The sequence below is a fragment of the Odocoileus virginianus genome, chromosome 2, assembly GCF_023699985.2.
Source record: "Odocoileus virginianus isolate 20LAN1187 ecotype Illinois chromosome 2, Ovbor_1.2, whole genome shotgun sequence".
Lineage (NCBI taxonomy): Eukaryota > Metazoa > Chordata > Mammalia > Artiodactyla > Cervidae > Odocoileus > Odocoileus virginianus.
Genome location: NC_069675.1, coordinates 3,734,880 through 3,756,932, shown reverse-complemented (window position 1 = coordinate 3,756,932; position 22,053 = coordinate 3,734,880). Strand labels below are relative to the sequence as shown.

The following is a 22,053-nucleotide window of genomic DNA, read 5'->3' as shown; positions in this document are numbered from 1 at the left end:
TCATGTAGAATTAAAGAAACACAGGCAAGCTCTAATATTTAGTTTATACCCTTATAATAAACACCATTTGAAGGTGGCAAGGGCATAGGCGTCTCTGGCTTTTTCATTCCTCTCTTCCTCATTTACTGCTTTCCTTCATATTAAGTGAATGTTCTCCAGTGTAATCTTTAATTCCTCTACCCACCTAATTCCAGTGAGATATGGAAACACTTTCTATACCATTCTATTTCCTTTTCTTTCTGTTCAATTACTGTTATACATATTATTCTTATATATATTACAATCTCCTAAATAGATTGCTATCATTTCTTTATATAATTTCATGTTTTTAAAGAAGTGAGAGAAGGGAAGCAAGTATACATTTACAGAGTTTGTTACATTCACCTTATTATTCACTATTTCTGGTTCTCTTCCTATTGTCCTGTGGAAATTTCTTATACCAATGCAGTTTTGTTCTCATCTGCTGCCTTTATGCTATTACTATCAAATATATTACTTTTTTAAATGTCCTAGGCCCAAGAACAAAGTTATATACATTTTACTTAAAAAAAAATGTTTTTTTAAATCAGTTAAGAAAGGAGAGATATATGCATTTACATTGTCTCATATAATTATATACTTTAGCACTCTTTGTCTTCCCCATATGGATTTGAAAAATTATCTGTGGTCATTTGCTTTCAGCCCAAAGGAGTTCCTTTATATTTTCTGTAAGGTGGGTCTGCTGACCACAAATTCTCTGGGGGGTTTTTTGGTTTATTTTCCCATTGAAAATACCTTTATTTTACCTTCATTTCTGAGAGACATTTTTTCTGGATATAAGATCCTTGGCTGGCTTCTGTTTTTTCTCTCAGGACTTTGAATATGCCATCCACAACTCTGTCTCTGGTCTCCACTGTTTCCAGTGACAGGAGTCTGTTAACCTCACTGAGATTCTCAGTACAGTTTAGTCATTCTTCTCCTCATGCTCTTTGAGATTTTTTCTTTGTCTTTCCAACATTTTTTTTTTTTTACTATGATGTGCCTGGGTGTGGACTTCTTTATGTTCATGCTACTTGGAGTTCATTATGTTTCCTGGATGTGGAGATTGTTTTTGCATCAAATTTAGGAAGTTTTCAACAAGATTTCTTCTCATATTTTTTTCTGTTCCTCTCTCTCCTCTCGCGAAACTTGTATTACGTGCACTTTCTTGAGCTTCATGGTGTCCCACATTTCTTGAGGTTCTGTTCATTTTCTTCACTTTTTTCTATCATTTGAACTACATAATCTCTATCACTCTATCTTTAAGTTCACTTATTCTATTTTCTTCTAGTTAACATCTACTGTTTGGTCCTCTGGTGGATTCTTCATCCTGGTTATTTTACATTTCAACTCCAGAATTTCCATTTAGTTCATTTTATACTTTTTTTTTTTACTGGTATTCTCAAATTGATCAAACACTGTCATCAAACCTTTCTTTATTTCTTTAAGTGTGATTTCCCTTCGTGGTGGTTTAGTTGCTAAGTCGCATCCAACTCTTGTGACCCCACAGACTAGGCCACCAGGCTCCTCTGTCCATGGGATTTCCCAGGCAAGAATACTAGAGTGGGTTGCCACTTCCTTCTCCAGGGGATCTTCCCGACCCAGGGATCAAACCCAGGTCTCCTACATTTCAGGGGGATTCTGTTATATTTGCAACAGCTGCTTTAAAGGTCTTTGTCTGTTAAACCCAACATCTGGGCCTTCTTTCACATAATTTCTCATGCTTTAAAAAAAAAAACCACACTTACCTATTTCTTTGCAAGTTATCCTTTTCTCTTAAAAATTAGACCTTGCCTAATATTTACAAGGTAAGTATTACCTTGTAGGCAATATATAGCTGCAGTTCTGAATACTGATCTTCTCCCTGCAGGGCTTGTTTCTGAGTGCTTATTTTTCCAGTGACTCAGCTGAACTATTAATAGCTTAGTCAAGTCTATCCCCTCACGACTCCTTGCTTCCCCCAGTGTGCAGCCTCTGATGGTGCTCCTCAAGGGACATGGCCTTGGGAGTGCACAGTCTCCCTGGGACGACAATGGTTTCATGAGGCTTGCTTTCTCTTCTCTGCTCTCTCTGTGAGGCTCCCTGCCCTCTGAGGTTATTACACCCAGCTGGAAGGATCCACGAACTGCTGGCTGGTTATTATTTTTGACAACATCCTGGGGCATCAATCGCTGTGCAGCTGATCAGTTAAGCGAAGGCCTTTTTGCAGGGATGATTCTGGAGGTCAGTGTTTGTGGCTTGCTCTGACCCCGGGAGGGCTCCTGCTGGTGCTCTCTCTGGTCTATGCTCCAGTTCCGGCCGTTGCTAACATGGAGTTACTGGCCTCTTGTTTCTACTGACAACCAAGATCTCCTTGTCTTGTTCCTGACAGCATGCTTACATGTGAACTTCCCCATGCTCTGTTACACATAAATTCAGGGCCTCTGGGGAGAGTCTCAGAGCTTTCTGTCCTTACAGCCAGCCTCTCTTCCTCAGCAAGTCTGAGTCCCTGCTTCAGGGCTGGGGTCAAAGGGCAGCGGCTCACTTCTCTCAGTGACCCACACACTATGAATGGAGTGCTGGGTGGGGGCAGCAGCTTTTGACTGTTTTTTTTTTTTTTTTTGGCTGCAGCACACAGCATGCAGGATCTTCCACGACCAGGGATTGAACCTGCATACCCTGCAACAGCCCTGGAGTTGCCATCCCGTCTGTGGTGCGGGGAAGAGGATGATCACCACTAAACATGCCCATAACTGAGCTCGAAGGGGCCTCCCACCTGGGGCCCAAGTGCTTGCTTCCATCTGAAACACACCCAGCTCACTGCTCCTTTTCCAGCTACATCTGCTTGTGATGCTGACTCTGCTCTCTTCACCTACAGTCAGGTTGAGCAGCTTCCAGTGGTCTTGTCAACCGAAATCTGCTGCTTCTCCCTCAGTAGGGGGCTTGGAAACCAAACTGTCCAGATGAAATTGTGTGTGTGTGTGTGTGTGTGTGTGTACTGTCCTGAGATCGTGTGTGTGTGTACTGTCCAGATGAGATCGTGTGTGTGTGTGTGTGTGTGTGTGTGTGTGTGTGTAGTGTCCTGAGATCGTGTGTGTACTGTCCAGATGAGATTTTGTGTGTGTGTGTGTGTGTACTGTCCTGAGATCGTGTGTGTACTGTCCAGATGAGATCGTGTGTGTGTGCACATTCAAAGGAGAGCATCCCCTGGGTGAGGCCGTGGGGGCCCACGGCACTCGTCTACTGCTGTCCAGGCCCCACCCAGCACTGGGTCTGTGGCTGGGGGATCATGAAACACTCCGGTGCCAGGGAATGAGTTCTGAAAGCAGAGGCCTGACCTCAAATGTAAGAACCAGCCCTGCCACGTGACTACAACCATGTGTGAAAAACCTCTGGAAGTGCACAAAGATCACGTCCCATTCCCTCGTGGGAACACAACTTGTTTGTGATGAACTAGGTCTCAGCTGCAATTAGCTATGGATGGCACTCACTGTTCCTGCTATTGTCTATGTGATCCAGTTTGGGCTTTTTTTTTCTCCATCACGTAAGGAAATGCAACTTTGTTTTCCACCACCATATTTTTTTTTTTTAGTTAATAAGTTGGCATAAAAATGCTTCTCTTCTTTGGAAAGTTTTATTTTGTTCTAAGAGTACACAGTACTATAAAACAATAATTTTGGAAAACAAGCCCTCCATGAGCTGTTCTGTCACCCAAGGTACCAAATATTTCATGTCAATGTGTTCTTCAGCCATTGCAAGCCCAATCTTTCCACCCACCACTTTGCTGTTGCCCCCAACAGGGGCAGGAGGTGAAGCATCCTAGGTTCCCATCTCACTGACTAGGAGGCACTGGTGTCAAGGGTTAATGTTGATTCTAGGGCAAGAAGATGTGGAGTCCCAGTTTCAAATATGATGAGAGAAGGCAGGCATCTCCATGAGGATGATAAAGAAGTCAGGACTGGACTGACCCCAAGTGCCTCTGGAAGCACCTCATGTCAGACCAGTGAGGTGTCCAACTCCCTTCCCCGAAACCCAAGCTCTTCCTCATATGTAACCATGACGCCACAGGCCAGGGACGGGGGGCCTACGTGAGGGCCAACTGAGACGACTGCTGTGGGGGGACCCGGGCCCTCCCACGCGGGCTGCATTCTCCAGAGCAGGCACCATTCATTCCCGACTTCAAAACTGGTTCCCTAACACAGGAGGGTTTCATGAGCCCCCAGCCACAGACCCCAAGACAACACTCAGGCAAAACTCTCCTCTCTTTTTACAGATTCCCGTGTGGTACGCTGCCCAGTCTGACAAAGGGAGCCGGCCGGATAACCCAGCCCCTCAGGAGGATGTCCTCCCCTCCCTGGGGCCATGGGCGCCGACCCGGCTTCCCTCTTGCTTCTCCCCAGTCTTCTCCATCTCAGCATCGGCACCCCACCCTCTACACAGCTTATGCCAGGAGCAGGGCGCCTTCCCTGCTTTGAACCTCAGCCCCTCCCGCTCCCGCCCAGATCTGGAACACGTCTCACCCTCACCACAGCCCCCGCAGAGCCACACGAGTTCTGGGTAAGTTCCATCACCCTGGGCCTTGCTAGACTGTCCACGTCAGCCCACAGGCACGTGGGGACCACAAAGATGTTAGTTAGACACAGCAGGAGTGGAGAGGGCAGGCAGAGCTAGGCGGCTGAGGGGAGCAATGATGGAAAGGCCCTACACGAAATACCACGTCATCCAAAGACAAAACTCAATAGCTCAAGATGCCCCCACACCATCTCCCTCCCAGACACAAGTCACATGCGGAGCTGGGGTGGGGGGCACATTCGTAGGCACTCTCTCAGCCTCAGCAAAGGGAGAAGCAGGGTTCGCTCTGCCAGGCAGAGAGCACTGGGGTTAAAGCCCCCTCAGGAGGAGACTGTCAAAGGAGTTCCAGCACAGCGCACAGAAGCCCCAGGAGAAAAGACCCCCAACCACCCAGTACTGACGTGGTGCCTGGGCGAGCCTGAGTCCCTCCGTCACTCAGCATGAGGGCAGCGCCCCGTGCCAACAGGCAGGCCGGGCCCCGTCCTCGGGGTACGCCTGCATCCTTCTGCACCTCGACACTTTTAGCCACAGAGTCAGCCAGGACATGATGGCCAAATCCCTCCCCTCCTCTCTTGAGGCTAAATCCAGCATTTCTAAGTCAACAAGTCACCCACTGCAACTTGAGCTCACATTCCCTTCAGAACTGGCTTCTCCTGCATCCTCTCCCTTTGAGGCCCACCATTCTCAGGAGCTCAAACATTTCTGGCACGGCTTCCGAACCGTCAGGCACACTGCGCACTCACTGGGTTCCGACCGCTCTCCTTTCAAGATTTCTCTGCTTTCATAACCCTCTTTTCTCTACTCCCACTGCCAGCCCACACAGGGCTAAGGCAACAAGCTGTGATCTGGCCTCCCAGGGGGGCTGAGAGCAAAGATGACAGGACTTACACATGCATGCACACTCTCACTTAAAGGCGAGGGTCCAGGGTCTTTAGGTCGGGGAGGACAGCTTCCGTTTGGCCCCCTGCACCTGTAGCTGCCACAGTACGATTCCCACAACACCCCCGCACCTAGCCCACCCACTCCACCTGCAGGACCAGCTCCAACCCCATCTACTGATCGTCTCCCTGGACGCCAGCCTCAGGCTGGAGAGCTCCCTCTAAGGAGCTCAGCAGTACTTCCTGTCCACACAAACTTCTCTTCCCTCAGGTTCTTTTCTCAAATTTAAGATTTTATTCCTTTTGACCAAGAGCCCCTACAGGACTCAGAGAGCAGGAAGCATTCATTCAAGATCTGCTTACTGCATCTCCACCATGAAAGGGCAGAGTGGATGGCTTCAGAGTCACAGTGAGAGAGCACGTAAGAGCATCACCGCTACAGAGACGGGATGCAGAATGAGGTGCACGTCAGGTTAACAACTGTGGAACGGGGTCTGAGCAGCCCTAGGAGGGGCAGAGCCAGTAATGCACATTCTCAGTTATTTCCTGATAGTATCACAACGTATGTGTTTTGCATTCATTGCTCAGTTGAGGACACAGACACTGAAATAACAATAATTTAACCACTTGGTGCCCAGGTCTTGGTTTCTAATTCAATTCTCCAATAAAAGGAGTGAGAGGTCTTTGGAGAAATGGCCAATTCTAGGACTGGGGCAGGAAAGGTACAAGAAGAGCCCAGGGCATCTTGCAGTGCCAAAAAGTAAACAAAACAAAGAACAGACATGCTAAAAAAAAAAAAATTTTTTTTAAACCCATAATGATAGGGGCATGTCAAAGGGACATAAGAGCCAACGGAAAGAGTGCCTGTGGCCAAAGCTGGAACAATTTAACCAACCAAATAAATAACACAGTACTGAATTATAACTCCAAGTAGAAAAATAGACATCTAAGAGTCCACTCTGATATAAATAAGTGACTGAATAAATGGAGAAGAAACAAACCTCATTCCAATTTATGTGAACAACCCTGTCACCTCAAAGGGGTGGAGCCCTACTCCCACCCCTTACCTGGGGGCTGCACGTGACTGCCTTCCAAACAGAACATTCTAGGGAAGGTGGGAGTGAAACTTCACAGTTTTCCTGACAGACAGCACCTCAGATCGAGTCATGATGGAAGAGTGGATGCTACGAGGATGTGACCAGAATGCACTGCATCTCTGTGGTCCTCCTCCCCCAAACTGATCATCTCAGCACAATCATGAGAAAACCACGAGACATACCCAGAGGGAGGGGCATTCTACAAGTGCGGACCGTTACTACATAAAACCACCAAGGTCACCACAGATAAGGAAGGACGCTCACAACCAAGAGGCCCCTAAGGAAATAGGACAAGCATAACTGAGTGTCCCAGGGCAGAAAAACGACATTTGGTTAATAAAAGAAAAGGAAGAGGAAAAAAATCAAGAGGAAAAAAATGGGAAAATCTAGAAGTTTGGACTTAAGAATGATACATCAGTGTGGGCTCATCGGTTGTGACTGAAGCGCCGCCGCGTAGGACATGGCAACACGGGGCGGGGCGGGGCGGGGCGGGGGCGCACAGGCTGGGGGACGGGGAGGGATGTAAGGGAACTCGCTCTGCTGTCTTTGTAAATCCCAAGCTATTGCAGAAGTTTAAAAATGACCTTAGCCATGAATCAATCAGCCTTTCCTTCTTGTTCTTTTTAAAAAGCACAAAGATGGTGAGCTACACTCTACATGCTCTCTCTCCCGAGAGGACTCAGCGTCCAGGCCCCCAGGCCTACTCCCTGTCACTGGCTGAGGTCACTGGCGCAGACTCCTGGCAGGACAGCACCCTCTAGGCAGAGGCAGAGCAATGAGGCACCTGAGAGAGCTGCCCTGCCCTTCACACCACCCCGCCTTCTAAGACCCGACTCCTAGTCCCAGACTCTGACAGAGTTCGTTTGCAGGAACCCCCTGCTCTAAGAGCTCTGTGATCTGGGCCGGCTTCACCCACCTGCACCGCAGGGCCTCTGAACAACTCCCGGAACCCCGCCTGCCCGCATCTGGTCTCCCCTCCTCTGGCGGCTCTGAGCATCTCCAACTGCTTTAGGCCTTGGAGGCACCACCGCCTTGTAGGGGAGGGATGAACAGGCTGATGAGAAAGGCAGGAGAAGCGGGAGGGTCTCCTCTTTCAGAAGATGACCAGGGGCAAGGAAAGGAGGAGATAAGACGAAAGAAGGGAGACCAGCCTGGACACTGAGGAAGAGGCGTCACACCTCCCGGACTTTTAGGAACCCAGGAGATTCACGCTGCTTCCCAAACTTCACAGGGACACATACGATTCTTAACCATCTTATACAAGCACCACAATGTATGCGCTTTTCCATTAAACTCGGACTAACTTACTAATGAGATTCTAGGAAACAACACAAACCATCAACATAATTACGGTAACCCAAGAACAGACCCAGAGGGAAAAAAGAGGAAAGGCTAGAAATTGAGCTTTCCACTAGAGAAGGCGATGAGGAAGACGAACTGCCTGGTCAGGGACCCTGGGAATCAGCCGGGGTCCATGGAGCAAGACCACAGCACACCTCTCGCTGAAGGCAGAGACGGAAAACTTCTCAGAAGTCCTGTTTCTAACTTAACTTTCTCATCAAGATGCCTCCTCCCCTTGTTTTACTAAGTAATAACCATTTTGATAGAACTGAAAACTTTATGAAGAGAAATATTTCACGGAGGTGGCTAGCAAACAGCGAGTTGAGGTACCTTAGACAAGGTGTTTCCGACAGACTTCTGTTTTCTCAGTTACATTACTGCGTGCGTGTGTGCCGAGTTCTGTGCAGCTCTGCAACCCCATGGACCGTGGCCCGCCAGGCTCCTCTGTCCATGGGCTTTCCCAGGCGAGAATCCTGGAGTGGGCTGCCATGCCCTTCTCCAGGGGCTCTTCCCGACCCAGGGATCAAACCCACAGCTCCTGCACTGGCAGGACGATTCCTGACCACCACCGGTATTCTGCCCAGCACCACCTGGGAAGCCCACCGATTTACCTCAGGACAAGAGCATTCGATTCTTAACAAAAAACTCTGGATTAACTATTCAAAGGAAGATGAATGAAGTAGTTGCCAAACTTCTCACTTAAAAGTCAAAATACATGAGAGGGATAAATTTGGATTGACAAGAACACACTGCTATCCATAAAGTAGAAAGCCAACAGGACCTAGCACCGAGTCGCCCGAGGGCCTTTGCTCAGCACTCTGACGGCCTGCACGGGGAGAATCTGAGAGTCTACACGAGTCCGTGTGACTTTCACTATGCTGCACGCCTGAACTAACACAACGCTGTGAATCAACCACACTGCAACACAAACATCTTACAATAAAACACTTTCAAGTTAGTAAGACGCTGACAACCCTGAAATCAACCAAAGAAAGGACCCCACAGTCGGGTTCCCACCCCCGCAAGAGCTGCAGCAGGGGTCCCCAAGCCATGGTTGGCCCAAAGTGCACAGACAACCAGATACACTCTGCCTGCCTGGCAGCCAAGTCACCCCCAGACCGTCCTGGGGGTTTTCAAGGAATCCGACTCAGTACTGGCCAAGGACAGACAGCAGAGAAACTTGAAAATTTACCACCACGGCTCCCTCACTGAAAGCCTGGAAAGTAAAGGGGAAACCCCACCCTTAATCACACCTTAACTAAAGTCAGCGTTTTTTATTTGCATAGTTTACATAGATGAGATCAGCGGGTACAGAAGTGTAGTATCCTGCTTTTTCACTTGACTGTTAAATTGTAAACATAGTTCATGCTGTTGCCGAGCTGGATGACTATCATATTTTCAAGACTACAGCAACTCTTCACACACATTTTAAAAAATTTTGACCTAACTATGCCTAACAAACAAGATAACATGTGGCAGCTGGCAGAGCACCCAGGACACTGTGGTTAGCAGTGGCCGGATGGTCTCCAATAGCAGGAAGGCAAGACCTCTTCGTGGAATGAGGTCACACCCATTCAGGCCTGGCCGTCCATCCACAAGACAGATGTGCAGCAGCTGGATTTTCTCAGCCACTGGCAGGGGTGGGGGGTGGGAGAGGTAGGATGTTTGCTGAAAGGACGCCCGCCACAGCATTACCGTCGCTGTATCGTGTCTTATAACATACACTGCAAGATTTAGTAGCGGACTAAATAAATGCATGTCAAGAAAACAATAAATCATGGTTCGTCATGTTGGCGGGGGTGGGGGGTATACTATGCAGACATTCGAAATGGCAATCACTGGGCTCCTGAGCGATATTAACGACAAGGTGTCTACAGCAGAGACCATGGGGATGCCCTAGGGTAGAGACTGCCTGGCCGCATGAAGCCAAGTCTACAGCTCAGGTGGACGCAGCAGCCTGCGCTCTGCGCTGGGAACCAGGCCTGCCCGCCCACCACGGCACACGCCACAGCCAGGCAAAGGGGCAAGACGGGGACGGAGCACAATCCTCAGGCCCCAGCCTCACAGCTGGCCCCATCCTGACCTTGACCATTCCCGTACCACTGCACAGCAGGGAGCAACAAGCCTAAATTCCAAAAACCAGCTGCTTCTGATCATAAGCATCCCAAGCCTGAAACTGAGAATTAACTGCTTCCCATCCCCCAGCACAAAAATATGCAAAGACTGGGTCACAAAATACAGGGAGTTAAGCAGATGGAAATAATAAAATGCAAACTGAGGCTGATGGCAACCTCAGGGTGAAGGGGTATAGTTTCAACAGGGGGGGATGCACTGGGATCACCTCACCACAGAGGGCTGGCGTCCCAGGATATCACACAGGGGTGATGCAACATCACACACAGACCTGCCTTTGATGCTGGAATTCCCCAGGCAGTCAAGGGCAAGAGCAGCACTCCAGGGAGGGTGTGCGCTTAGCCACTCAGTCATGTCTGACTCTTCACGACCCCACGGACTGGAACCCGCCAGGCTCCTCTGTCCACGGGATTCTCCCAGCAAGAACACTGAAGCGGGTCACCATGCCCTCCTCCAGGGGATCTTCCCATCCCAGGGATCGAATCCAGGTCTCTCGAATCACAGGCAGATTCTTTACCGTCTAAGCCACCAGGGAAGCCCAACACCAGGAAGTTTCAAAGCACTGGAGGTGAAACCGTCGTAAAGCTGAGTGAGCATTCACCGTATTACTCTTCCTGTGGCTTTCAATGTGAGGTATCACCTCATTAAGTATTTTTACTGTAATAAAAATAAATTACATCAAAAAGCAAAGTAAGTGTAAGAAAAATATTTTTTACCGGTTAGATCAGAGGCCACCTATCATTTTCATCGCATCCCTGGATGCAGAGCACACCTTCCTGCCGTCAGCACAGGCTGGCACCCATCCCCCGAGACAGGCCCCCTGGGGGACAACCCCATTCAGGCAGGGTGACACGCTGGGGGTGGGGGCCCTCACAGCTGCCCATAGCCTGCCCCGTCTATCTCCCAGGACAGCTGGTCACCCCTGTCTAGAGGGGCCCACTTCTCGTGTTTTGCGGCCCACCAGCCTCCCCTCCTGCAGGGTCCTCACCCCTGAACCATGTGTGGCCGACTCCTGACATCCATCAAGGCTCCCCCGTGACGTGTGTTAAGGAGCTAAACCACACCTGTCCAAGATGGTCAATGGAACAATTCAACCTGTGGTCCCTGGTGGGGACTTCGCCCAGACCTCTGAAGTCTTAGCCCTAAAATCTGCTCATGCAGCAGCTGCAGGCATAAAGGCAGAGAGGAAAGGGACCGGAATACAGGGCCCCTCACATCACCTGCCATGCCACCTTCTTTAACACCGCATCTGCCTATTTAAACTTTTCAAGTTTTGAAAGTTTAGGACATTTAAAGACAGTGTTGAGCTATTAACCCAGAGAAGGACATCACAACCTAACTAAACCGCAACAGAGTCCCGCTAAGGGAAAAGCAGCAGAAAGTACCAATGACGAGACCTTTCGCCACAGAACAGAGAGCCCAGCCGGAGGAGGAGGAGGTGGGGGAGAGGTGCACCCTCGAGTCCAGCCAAGCGCCAGCCTGCAGGCTGGGGCGGTTCCCAAGTCTTCCTGGGCTCTGTGAGGCCCCGTGTGCCGGGGAACCGTCAAATGCTTACAGTCTGCCCCACACACAAGCCTGCCATATCACTTGGAGATACAACAAAGCCTCCCCGGAAGTCTGTTCATGAGGCTCAGTGCAGTAAGATCATCTCACACCAAGACCTGCGGCATTAAATCACATGGCGCACTGTGTCACTGGATCTTCACACCTAAACCCACGTCCACCAGGTAGGGCACATGCCAGACACGCAGCCAAATGTGGCTCCATAAAGAAGTCAGCACCCTCGCCAAGCCACCGGCTTATCCAGTAGCCACTAGCAATCAGAAATGGTTCTAGCTGCTGAGAGTGGTCCACTTCAAACACGACAGGTGACTGAACCAGCTGCCAGGCTTTGGGAAAGGCACGCCCTTTTCCCCTTCCTGGGCAGGTCAGAGGAAGATGTCTTCCCCCAACTAAGAAGGTCCCACCAGGTCTCCAGAAAACCCTCCGACCCCTGCTGTTCATGACCTCCAACCTGTCCATGGGGTGAGGGCTCACACTGAGCGACACCCATGACCCTGTGATAGAAGCACCAGATGCAGGAAAATTTCACTGGTTACATTCTGTTTGTGAGGACCCCTGCCTCCAAAGCGCTCTGAGGCTGAAAGGTCACGAGCAGGTACCAAAGAGCAGACCTGTGAGACCAGCTAACCCTGCCGATTCCAGGGCTCTGCTCTCCTCTCCCAGGCCTCAGTCCCTTCATCTGCACGTGGGGAAGGGGTGTGCTGCAGAGGGCCCCCAGTGCAGCTCCGGCCTCACTGGCACTTGAGGATGGGGCTCAGAGCACACCTCTCCTTGTTCCCGTGGCTGGGGGCCCACAGGCCCTGCCCACCACTCACCCTCCACGTCCAGAGCAAGGGAGCTGAGCTGGGCAGACAGTCAGGGGCTTCCCAGGGCCGCAGCCGGCCAGGCGGGCGCCTGAGACTGCTGGGCACTCTGGGGGCTGCGTGAGAGGTCCATCCGTTAGCCAGGAGTGAGCATTCAGCTCTGCACAGGAGCTGCCGGCCGCTGGGGCCGTCTACCCTCCAGCGCACAGCAAACCCACCAAGGCCGGGACGCCAGAGAGGGCAGAGATCCCGGGTGAGCCGGCCTAGATGCCCCAGAGCTGACAGAGCAGGGGGGCCCAGCCAGTGACAATGCTCCTCCCAGGCCAATCCGTGACCTGAGAGCCCCAGTGGGCCAGGGGACACAGACAGGACCCGGGGACTCTGGGCAAGCCCCTGCACCTCTCTCTGAGCTGCCCTTCCCTGTCCCCGCAACGGGGAGTGAGTGTAACCACCTCCTCGGGTGCTGGGGGTCAGACACTGGTCCCTGAAAACAACTGGCCTGTGAGCCCACCTCTGGGGTGAGACAGCAAGACAGCCACAACCCCGCCCCCAGGGGGGCCCCACTGGGGCCTGCAGAATCGGGAGCAGGCTTCTCTGCCGGGGCAGAGGCTGGGCAGTCAGCCAAGGCGCTGCCTGCGGCCAGAGGAGAGCACAGCGGGCAGGGGCGGGGAGGACAGCTCCTCAGCCAGACGCCCTGGGGGCAGCCCCGGCCCGCAGCGGGCTGTCAGGGGACAATGCCTACGGCCTTGGGAAGCCCCACACTGGGGCAGTTTCAGACCCAAATACAGCGTGAGGAAGACCCTGAAGAAGGGGCCCAGTCTACGGTCAGGCTCAAGGGCTCCAAAGAGCATCCCATGGGAACAGCACAAGCAGCTGACCAGGAACCGAGGAGGCTGCACTAGACAGACAGGGGGACAAGTCTGTTATCCTCTGCCCCCAAAGTCCATTTGCAACGGTTAGCTGTTTCAGAGAAGCTGGCCTTTGACGTTTTACACTTCAGTCAAGGTAAGCCAACTGGAACCTTAGCTTCACACACTGTCCACATGGTGTCCTGCCAATCAGCCACAATGCCCAGTCAGACACCGTGGCTGACAGGCCTCCTGACATTCCTGAGAAGATCCTAAGCCATAAACAGCAGGGTCACGGCTCTAGTCCCCGTGATTGGGACAAGCTGGTTCAGACCAGGGATCCCCAGACCAATCAAACCATTCATTGATCTCCGAGGCTCCATAAACTAGGCTCTGGCATGTAATCATCATGGCGAAACATCGGGGCTCCTGGATTTTATAACATTTTGTTCAACTCACTGAGGGGGGGAGCCTTGGGGCACACACAGGGGCTCCTGGCAAAAGCACAGCAGGTTCTGTTCCCCTCCCCTCCCATGAGGACTGCTGCCAATCACAGCAGGGACAGGAAGCCCTCCCCACCGTCCTTGAATCAGGGCTGCTATCAATTAACACTAAAAGAAGTAGCCCAGTTTAGGGAAAGTGCTAAAAATAAGCTAGTATCTTGAGTGGGGGATGGGACAGAACCAGGACTCCAGGACAGCGTGAAGTAAGGTCCAGGGATGGTCAGCATCAGCGTTGGCGGGACCTATCACAGCTCGCTGAGGGCAGGGCCTGGAACAGGTCCTCCAGGTGACTGGGAGGAGCTGAAGCTGGGGGAAGCACATCGGGTCTGCTCTCGGAAAGAGGCGGAAGCGTCACACAAATGCCTCCAATTAACTCCTAATGCTCTACGAAAACTCAGGCCTCCCTCTCCAATAAACTGAAAACTGTCTCCAGGGCAGAGAGGCAGGGTGTGGGCCAGCAGTGACAGCAGGACTGCACACAGTGAGCAGGCAGACCAGCGTAGTCACGTGGCGTCCTCGGCAGTCCCGCCAACCTCCCACCCCTACCCAGCTCAACCTCCCCTACGGGCTCCCTCTTTACAGCCGCTGGGGACCACCAAAACAAGCCGAGACAGGCACTTTCCTCGTGGCTCAGTGGTGAACAGCGCACCTGCCAATGCAGGAGACACAGGTTCGATCCCCAGTCCTGGAAGATCCAGCACGCTGAGGGGCAAACAGCCCCGAGGGCCACAACTATGAAGCCTACGAGTCTAGCGCCTACGCTCGGCAACAAGTGGAGTCGCCTCGAAGAGAGGCCCGCACACGCTCACAGCAAGATGGCCAAGTGCAGCCAAAATGAACTGCATAAAAGCCAAGCAAGGCGGGCGTGTGTACACGTGTGTGACACGCGACAGCTGTCCACAATGCACCCACAGTGGGGCCAGGCCTGCCCACCCCGAGTGGACTCTCGCTGCAGCCCAGGTCGGGGGAAGCCACGGGCAGCTGGGCTGTGAGAGCGCCCTCGGCCCACCCACGCTCCTGAACAAAGGACCTGGTGCTCCGGGCAGGGGCATGAAGGGGAGACACTGCAGAAGCCCCCCTGACAAGCAGGAGCCCCAGGGCCTGAGGGGGAAGTGCCTTCAGCAGCCGGGTCTGCAGGTTCAGGGTGGCCTGGGGCTGCCCGCTCAGGTGGGGGGAAGGACACGGTGGCACCGTGACTTAAGACACCATGTGGCTGACATGGAAAAAGGAAACACCCACAAATTAAAAAGCACAGCCTATTTTAGCTTTAAACACACATCCCTCTCACAGACAGCAACATCCAAAATAGCACACCTTATTTTAGGAAGATTAAAGGCAGCTTTTAAATGGGCCACAAAATAGCCCCCCGTCCGGAAGATCAGGACTGGGGAATAAGAGAGGAGGACCACCTCCAGGCAGCCCACTCCCAGGCCCAGCGGCTACAGGACCACCTGAGCCGTCCCTGCTCAGCCTGACCTCTCCTTCCGCTGTGGGGCCGGGCTGCCAAGTCAGGGGGCCCTCAGCCTCTCCCCTCCTCCAGCTGAGGTCCCAACAGGACGGGCACAGGGAAATAGGAGGGACAGGAGGGTGTGGGGGGCAGAGCCCCCACTGGGCTGGGAAGTCAACCCCCAAGGAGGGCGGGGACGGCCGTTCCCCTGGGACTCAGTGCCGTCCCTGGGCTCCGGCCGGGCAGAGCGCCCCACCCCCGGACACGGGGCAGAGCCGAGCCCTAGCCCGGGGGGCTGGGTCCTGGGCCTGCCGATTCTGGCACCTCAGACGGAGGCCACAGGGACAACGCCCTCGATTCTGGCAACGGGCCTGGAGCAGTCGCCTCCTGAGAGCGGGGACGCTGTGGGCCCCGGCGCCTCCCATCCAGGCTGTGCTTCCACACCGGCTCCGCTCGGGACAAGGGCTGTCTGCGGGGGCGCGGGTGTGGCAGCTGGAGCGAGGCCCGCCCCGCCCTGGAAGGGATCCCGCCTCACAGGCCCGCAGCCAGGCCACCTGTGCTCCAGCCCCGGCTCTGCCTCTCGGCGGTCAGGGTAACTCGTTTAACCCGCTGCTCCTCAGTTCCCCTCTGACCCCAGGGTAACCAGCAACTCTGCCTCGGGCTGTCTGTCATCTGTCGCCCAGTGATCCCAGACAATCAGCACCACCAGCACAGCGGCAAGCCCGGCCCACGCCCTCGGGGCCGGGGACTCCTAGCCCTTCAGAAACAAGGTGCTGGGAGCGCTCAGGCCCAGCGGCTGGATCCAGGACTACGGAGGGGCTCAGAGTACAGAGAACAGGAAGGCCTGCAGCAGGAAGTGAGCCCTCGATGAAGGGCAACATTTCTATTCAAAGCCGGCACTGACAACCTGGCCCGGAAAGGAATGGCCCCGAGTCCCATGAGGACCTGCAGACGGCAGGAAGTGGAGAGGCCAGGCGACCGTGACCAGGCCCGTGACAGGGCACCACGGGGCCACCTCGGTAACCGTGAGCTCAGACCTGGTGGGCCCCACTCCCCTGTGAGCAGAGGAGTTCCCAGGGAAGCCCGCCCTCCCCAGGGTTCCTGCTGCAGCAGCCTCTCCCCGACCCCCTCCACCCAGAGTGGGGCCACCCGGACTCCAGAGCCGGGGACTGGACACCTGGCAGGGTGAGTGGTGATGAAGGAAGAGGCTCATCCCCAGGGCACAGAGGGTTCCCGCTCCAGGGCGCCCCACTCAGCATGGAGCCGGGCACACCACTGCGAGCAGGCAGTCAGCACTGGCACCTGTCCCAGCAAGACCCGACCTGAATCTCGGGGCTACCTATCTAACCAGGCCCCGAAGAAGCAAAAGTCAAGCTCCAGAAACTATCGAAACTCAAATATTTTTTAAAAAGCTTCTCCACTATGAATCCTCATTGTCCTGTGCGCCCATTCTAATTAACTTCTCTACAAAGTTCTGAGATTAAAAATGTTTCAAGTGGCAAGTGTGACTCATTACATTAAAGGAGAGAAACGTGGGCAAAATCTCATTGCAAAGAAGGCTGGTTACCACCAAGCTATTTAGGGTTGATTTTAGTAAGATTCTGCCTTCAAACCTTGACTACTGGTGGGTGGATTAAACATTTGCTGGACTAGCCTTGGTAAACAATGAGAAGACAGTGCATTTGTGTGTGGGGCGGGGGTGGGGGGGATACACTTTCGGGGGGCGGGGAATTACCATGGTAAGGGCACTCCATACTGTTATTTGGAATTACTGGCAACAAAGGGGGACATACAGGGCCCCCTATAGAGGGCCATCTCTCCCATCACCACCCCAGTCGCAGGGGAAGTGGTGAGGAGGGGTGAAACAGGAGGGAAGGGGGCAGGGCACAACCTCTGAAAGAATGACACGGCCCGAGGGCACAACATAAACTGAACAGAACCAAATGGGTCCAGAACCGGGACAAGTCAACTTGACTAGATCTTGATCCTTAGTACAAGCTCATTTCAGCAAGCTAAATGATACACCCAGAGGCGCCATGACAGTTCCAAGGCCAACCATCAAAGACCAAAAAGTGGGCAGTGGCCCAACCACTGGAAATCTCTGCCTCTTCCCCAAAATAGTTGGAATAATCCTCCCCCTCACTAGCCTATGAAATTATCCAGCCCATAATCGCTAACCACACCACACAGGCTGCACTCACCCCTGCAACAGCCCACATTCTACCGTGGAGTGTGTGTCTCTCTGAATAAATCCACTTCTTACCTATCACTTAGTCTCTCACTGAATTGTTTCTGCGATGAGACATCAAGAACCTGAATTTCATTTGGTCCTGAAACCAGGTCTGTGATCTCAGTTGGAAGACTGTGGGTTTTGGCTGGGTTTGAGTCCTGGCCGTGTCGGTTCAAGTTCTAAGCAGGGTTCTGGCCAGGTCTGAGTCCTGGCCTCGTGGGATCAAGTCCCAAACTGGGTTGTGGCTGGGTTCGAGTCCCAGTCTGAGGTAAATGGCTTCAGGGGTGGGCTGCTGAGTTCCTGCCCCACAGCCAATGACAGGCCACCAGGACCATTTTCAGTCATGTAATATAATATTGAGGCTTAAAGTACAAAACAATATATCTGTAAAACTTCAACATGCTGCTAAATTTTACACATAATTTTAGGCAGATCAAACTCATTTTGTACCAAGTTTTGACTCCTTCCATGTTATCCATGATTTTGCTCTGTCCAAGGCCAGCCTCTCTCTCCCATCTCATCTATCATCCTGGATCACAGAGATGAGTTTACATACCTGGACTTTGGAGCTTGAACCATGAGGTTTTAGCAGACTCTCTGTAACCTGGAAATCTGAGGAACTGACTCCCTGGCTTAAATCCCTTCCTCCGCATTCTCAGCACAAATAGGAAGCAGTCCAAGGTCCTTCACCCCAGAGGTGGGGCCTGCTGACCTACCTACCTTCCCCAGGGTTCTGAGAACCATGCCTACAGACTGCTTCTTTGAGGCTCTCAAGAAGGCCTCCTGGTCTTTGCTCAGGCTGTCCCCTCCTCTGATGCCCTTCTGTTCTTGTCCTGCAGGCAATTCATGCTTCTGCTTCAAGACAGGTTTAAACAGCAATTCCTCTGTGAAGTTTCTCAAGGCCAGAAATAAACATTCTCTGCTCTTAATGATACAGTCCTCTGTATACCACAAAGAAAACACCTTTAACACACTGCAAATCCATTTCCCCCAGCTCCTTAAGGAGAGGCACTGCGTCATCTTCAACTCTAACCCTTCCATACTGAGCACAAAACTGATCCGTTGAAAAACCCCCAAACTAGCTTTCCTTAAAAGACTGCATGACAGAAAAGCTTACACAGTGCCCCAAGAAAAATTCAGCACAGAAGAAAAATTACTTGGAAATGCTTTCTATCAGTGAAAAAGATTACCTTAAAAAATAAAATGACTATGAAATGATGAAACTGCTTTTCCTGCACTTCACTTAGGATGATACTAATGGTGCTGGGGCTGCAACCTGTCGGAGAGATAGTGGTCTGGCTGACATGGGCTCTGCCACCCCCCGGGGGCTTGCCGTACACAAGAGGGCCGGGCCCGGAGGCACTCACCAGCCAGGAGACCCTCAGCAGGCCACTGATTCACCCTGGCCCCCAAGGTGACCTCTGTGTCGAAGGGCTGGGCCAGACCGGTCAGGGCTCCCTGCTCCTGGGGCTCTTCAGAGGTGCTCAGATCTCTGCAGCACTTCCAGGTCACACAGAGCACAATGCCGCACACCACACCCCTCAACTCCAGCCCCCTTGGGAGTACACTCTTCTGTTCAGGCAACCTGCTTTAAAAATAAAAAATGTGAAGACAACCTCTTTAACAAGTGGTGCTGGGAAAACTGGTCAATCACCTGTAAAAGAATGAAACTAGAACACTTTCTAACACCATACACAAAAATAAACTCAAAATGGATTAAAGATCTAAATGTAAGACCAGAAACTATAAAACTCCTAGAGGAGAACATAGGCAAAACACTCTCCAACACAAATCACAGCAGGATCCTCTGTGACCCACATCCCAGAATTTTAGAAACAAAAGCAAAAATAAACAAATGGGACCTAATGAAACTTAAAAGCTTTTGCACAACAAAGGAAACTATAAGCAAGGTGAAAAGACAGCCCTCAGATTGGGAGAAAATAATAGCAAACGAAGCAACAGACAAAGGACTAATCTCAAAAATATACAAGCAACTCCTCCAGCTCAACTCCAGAAAAATAAATGACCCAATCAAAAAATGGGCCAAAGAACTAAACAGACATTTCTCCAAGGAAGACATACAGACGGCACAAAAACACATGAAAAGATGCTCAACATCACTCATTATCAGAGAAATGCAAATCAAAACCACAATGAGATACCATTACACGCCAGTCAGGATGGCTGCTATCCAACAGTCTACAAGCAATAAATGCTGGAGAGGGTGTGGAGAAAAGGGAACCCTCTTACACTGTTGGTGGGAATGCAAATTAGTACAGCCACTATGGAGAACAGTGTGGAGATTTCTTAAAAAGCTGGAAATAGAACTGCCATATGACCCAGCAATCCCACTTCTGGGCATACACACCAAGGAAACCAGATCTGAAAGAGACACGTGCACCCCAATGTTCATCGCAGCACTGTTTATAATAGCCAGGACATGGAAGCAACCTAGATGCCCATCAGCAGACTAATGGATAAGGAAGCTGTGGTACATATACGCCATGGAATATTACTCAGCCATTAAAAAGAATTCATTTGAATCAGTTCTAATGAGATGGATGAAACTGGAGCCCATTATACAGAGTGAAGTAAGCCAGAAAGATAAAGAACATTACAGCATACTAACACATATATATGGAATTTAGAAAGATGATAATGATAACCCTATATGCAAAACAGAAAAAGAGACACAGACTTACAGAACAGACTTTTCGACTCTGTGGGAGAAGGCGAGGGTGGGATGTTTCGAGAGAACAGCATCGAAACATGTATATTATCTATGGTGAAACAGATCGCTGGCCCAGGTTGGATGCATGAGACAAGTGCTCGGGCCTGGTGCACTGGGAAGACCCAGAGGGATCAGGTGGAGAGGGAAGTGGGAGGGGGGATCAGGATGGGGAATGCATGTAAATCCATGGCTGATTCATGTCAATGTATGACAAAAACCACTGCAATGATGTAAAGTAATTAGCCTCCAACGAATAAAAATAAATGGAAAAATTTAAAAAAATAAAAATAAAAAATGTGCCACAGACCTCACCTACCCCCAGAAGGCTGGAGGCAGCCCTCCCCACTGCACACGGACACCCAGCATCAGGCTGACCTGAAGTTTAAAAGGGTGATATCAGATACCATGAATACGAAGAGGGAAATAATAGGAGACTGAAATGAAAACCACAAGTGATTCATTACCCTGTGCACATGGCCTTCCAAACAAGCCTCGTTAACTGAATGCACGCTTCAGAGACGTACGTCTAGATGGGGCAGACGGTACCCACGGGATGACGCGCAGAAATGTCAGACCTCCAGAGAGGAGAGCGGGAAGACCAGAGAGGACCATGGTTTTCTCTCCACACCCATGTGATGTCTGAGTGAGGCCACAGGTAGAAATGCCCTGACAGGGTGTAACTGTGTCATGTACGTAACAGCCTTAGGAACCAAGGCTCCAGGTGCCACCACCTGTGATGTCCACACCCTTGACCTTTCCACTCTGGACACGCTTTGAAGGGGCTGTAGGAAGCTCTGGGTTCAAGCCCAGGTGGGATCCCATACCCTCCTTCCTCACCAAGGCCAGCTATGGACCCGGGCACGCCACGGCTGTGAATTCAGAGACCCTCCTCTGTGGCTGTGGTTCTCCAGCCACTTCCTACTGCGCCAAGCAGCAGTCACAGCCAGGGCTGTGGTCTGACCCAGTGAGAGCCTGCAGGGAGAGCGGACAGGAGGCCCTCTGCCACCGGCCCTCTCACACCAGGCAGCCTCTCCTGCCATGGAGCCTCTGGTGCCCGACACATCACTCACCCTCCTCAGCAGCCTCTGAGACGTGGGGCGGTGGGGCTCGGCGCAGCTACGGTCCAGTTCGGAACCTCTGGGGCCCAGCCCTCTCTGGCCCAGCTGCAACTGAGAGTCATGGAGTGGAAAAGGTGACAGACACCGGTGCTGGCCCCACCCCCCGTTACTGGCTGGTAACCGTGGGCGGAGGCAAGGGAGTGGAAAGCAGGCCTCCTCCTCGAAAGCCCCAGGTGAGTGTGATGGGGCGGGGGCGGGGGCGGGGGCTCGCATCACTGCTCTGCTTCCCCCCCAATCCCCACCTCACCAATTCCTTCTCCTGGGAATTCCCACGTCTGTGCTGCCACACCAGCTCCTCCTCTGCCATCTCACTGCAGGTCCCCGTGGCGAGGTCTCCCGGGCCCTCGAGGAGCTCCGTGTCCATCTCGGCTGAATTATGTACACCTGTGAGCCTTCGATCCTGAACCATCCACCTGTGACATCCCACTGGGGTCAGGACTGAGACCATCAAAAGACGAACGCCACAGGTCTGAGGAGCAGGCAAGGGAGCAGCCAGCCCCTCCCCACACAGAACTGACTTGGTTTTATTCTCCCTCCATCCTCACCCTTCCCTCCTGGCACCTCTAAATTCTCTATTTTCTTTACTGAGATGAGGTATCTAAGGCTCTCACCTAAGCCATGAAATTAAAAGACGCTTGCTCCTTGGAAGAAAAGCTATGACAGTATATTCAAAAGCAGAGACATTATTTTGCCAACAAAGGTCCGTCTAGTCAAAGCTATGGATTTTCCAGTGGTCATGTATGGATGAGAGTTGGACTATAAAGAAAGCTGAGTGCTGAAAAATTGATGCTT

At 51.9% G+C, this 22,053-nt stretch overlaps 1 protein-coding gene across 10 annotated transcripts in view; it reads right to left on the bottom strand.

The window, feature by feature from the left end:
* The window catches only part of INPP4A (inositol polyphosphate-4-phosphatase type I A), a 119,971-nt gene that overhangs the window by 74,033 nt on the left and 23,885 nt on the right, over positions 1–22,053 (bottom strand). Inside the window, exon 1 of one of the 10 annotated variants that reach the window (XM_020903958.2) lies at positions 18,780–18,803. The exons of the other annotated variants lie outside the window; for them this stretch is intronic. The gene's annotated coding sequence lies outside the window, so the exon portion shown is untranslated. Of the gene's footprint in view, positions 1–18,779; positions 18,804–22,053 lie in introns of those variants that run through there. 10 annotated transcript variants of the gene reach the window in all.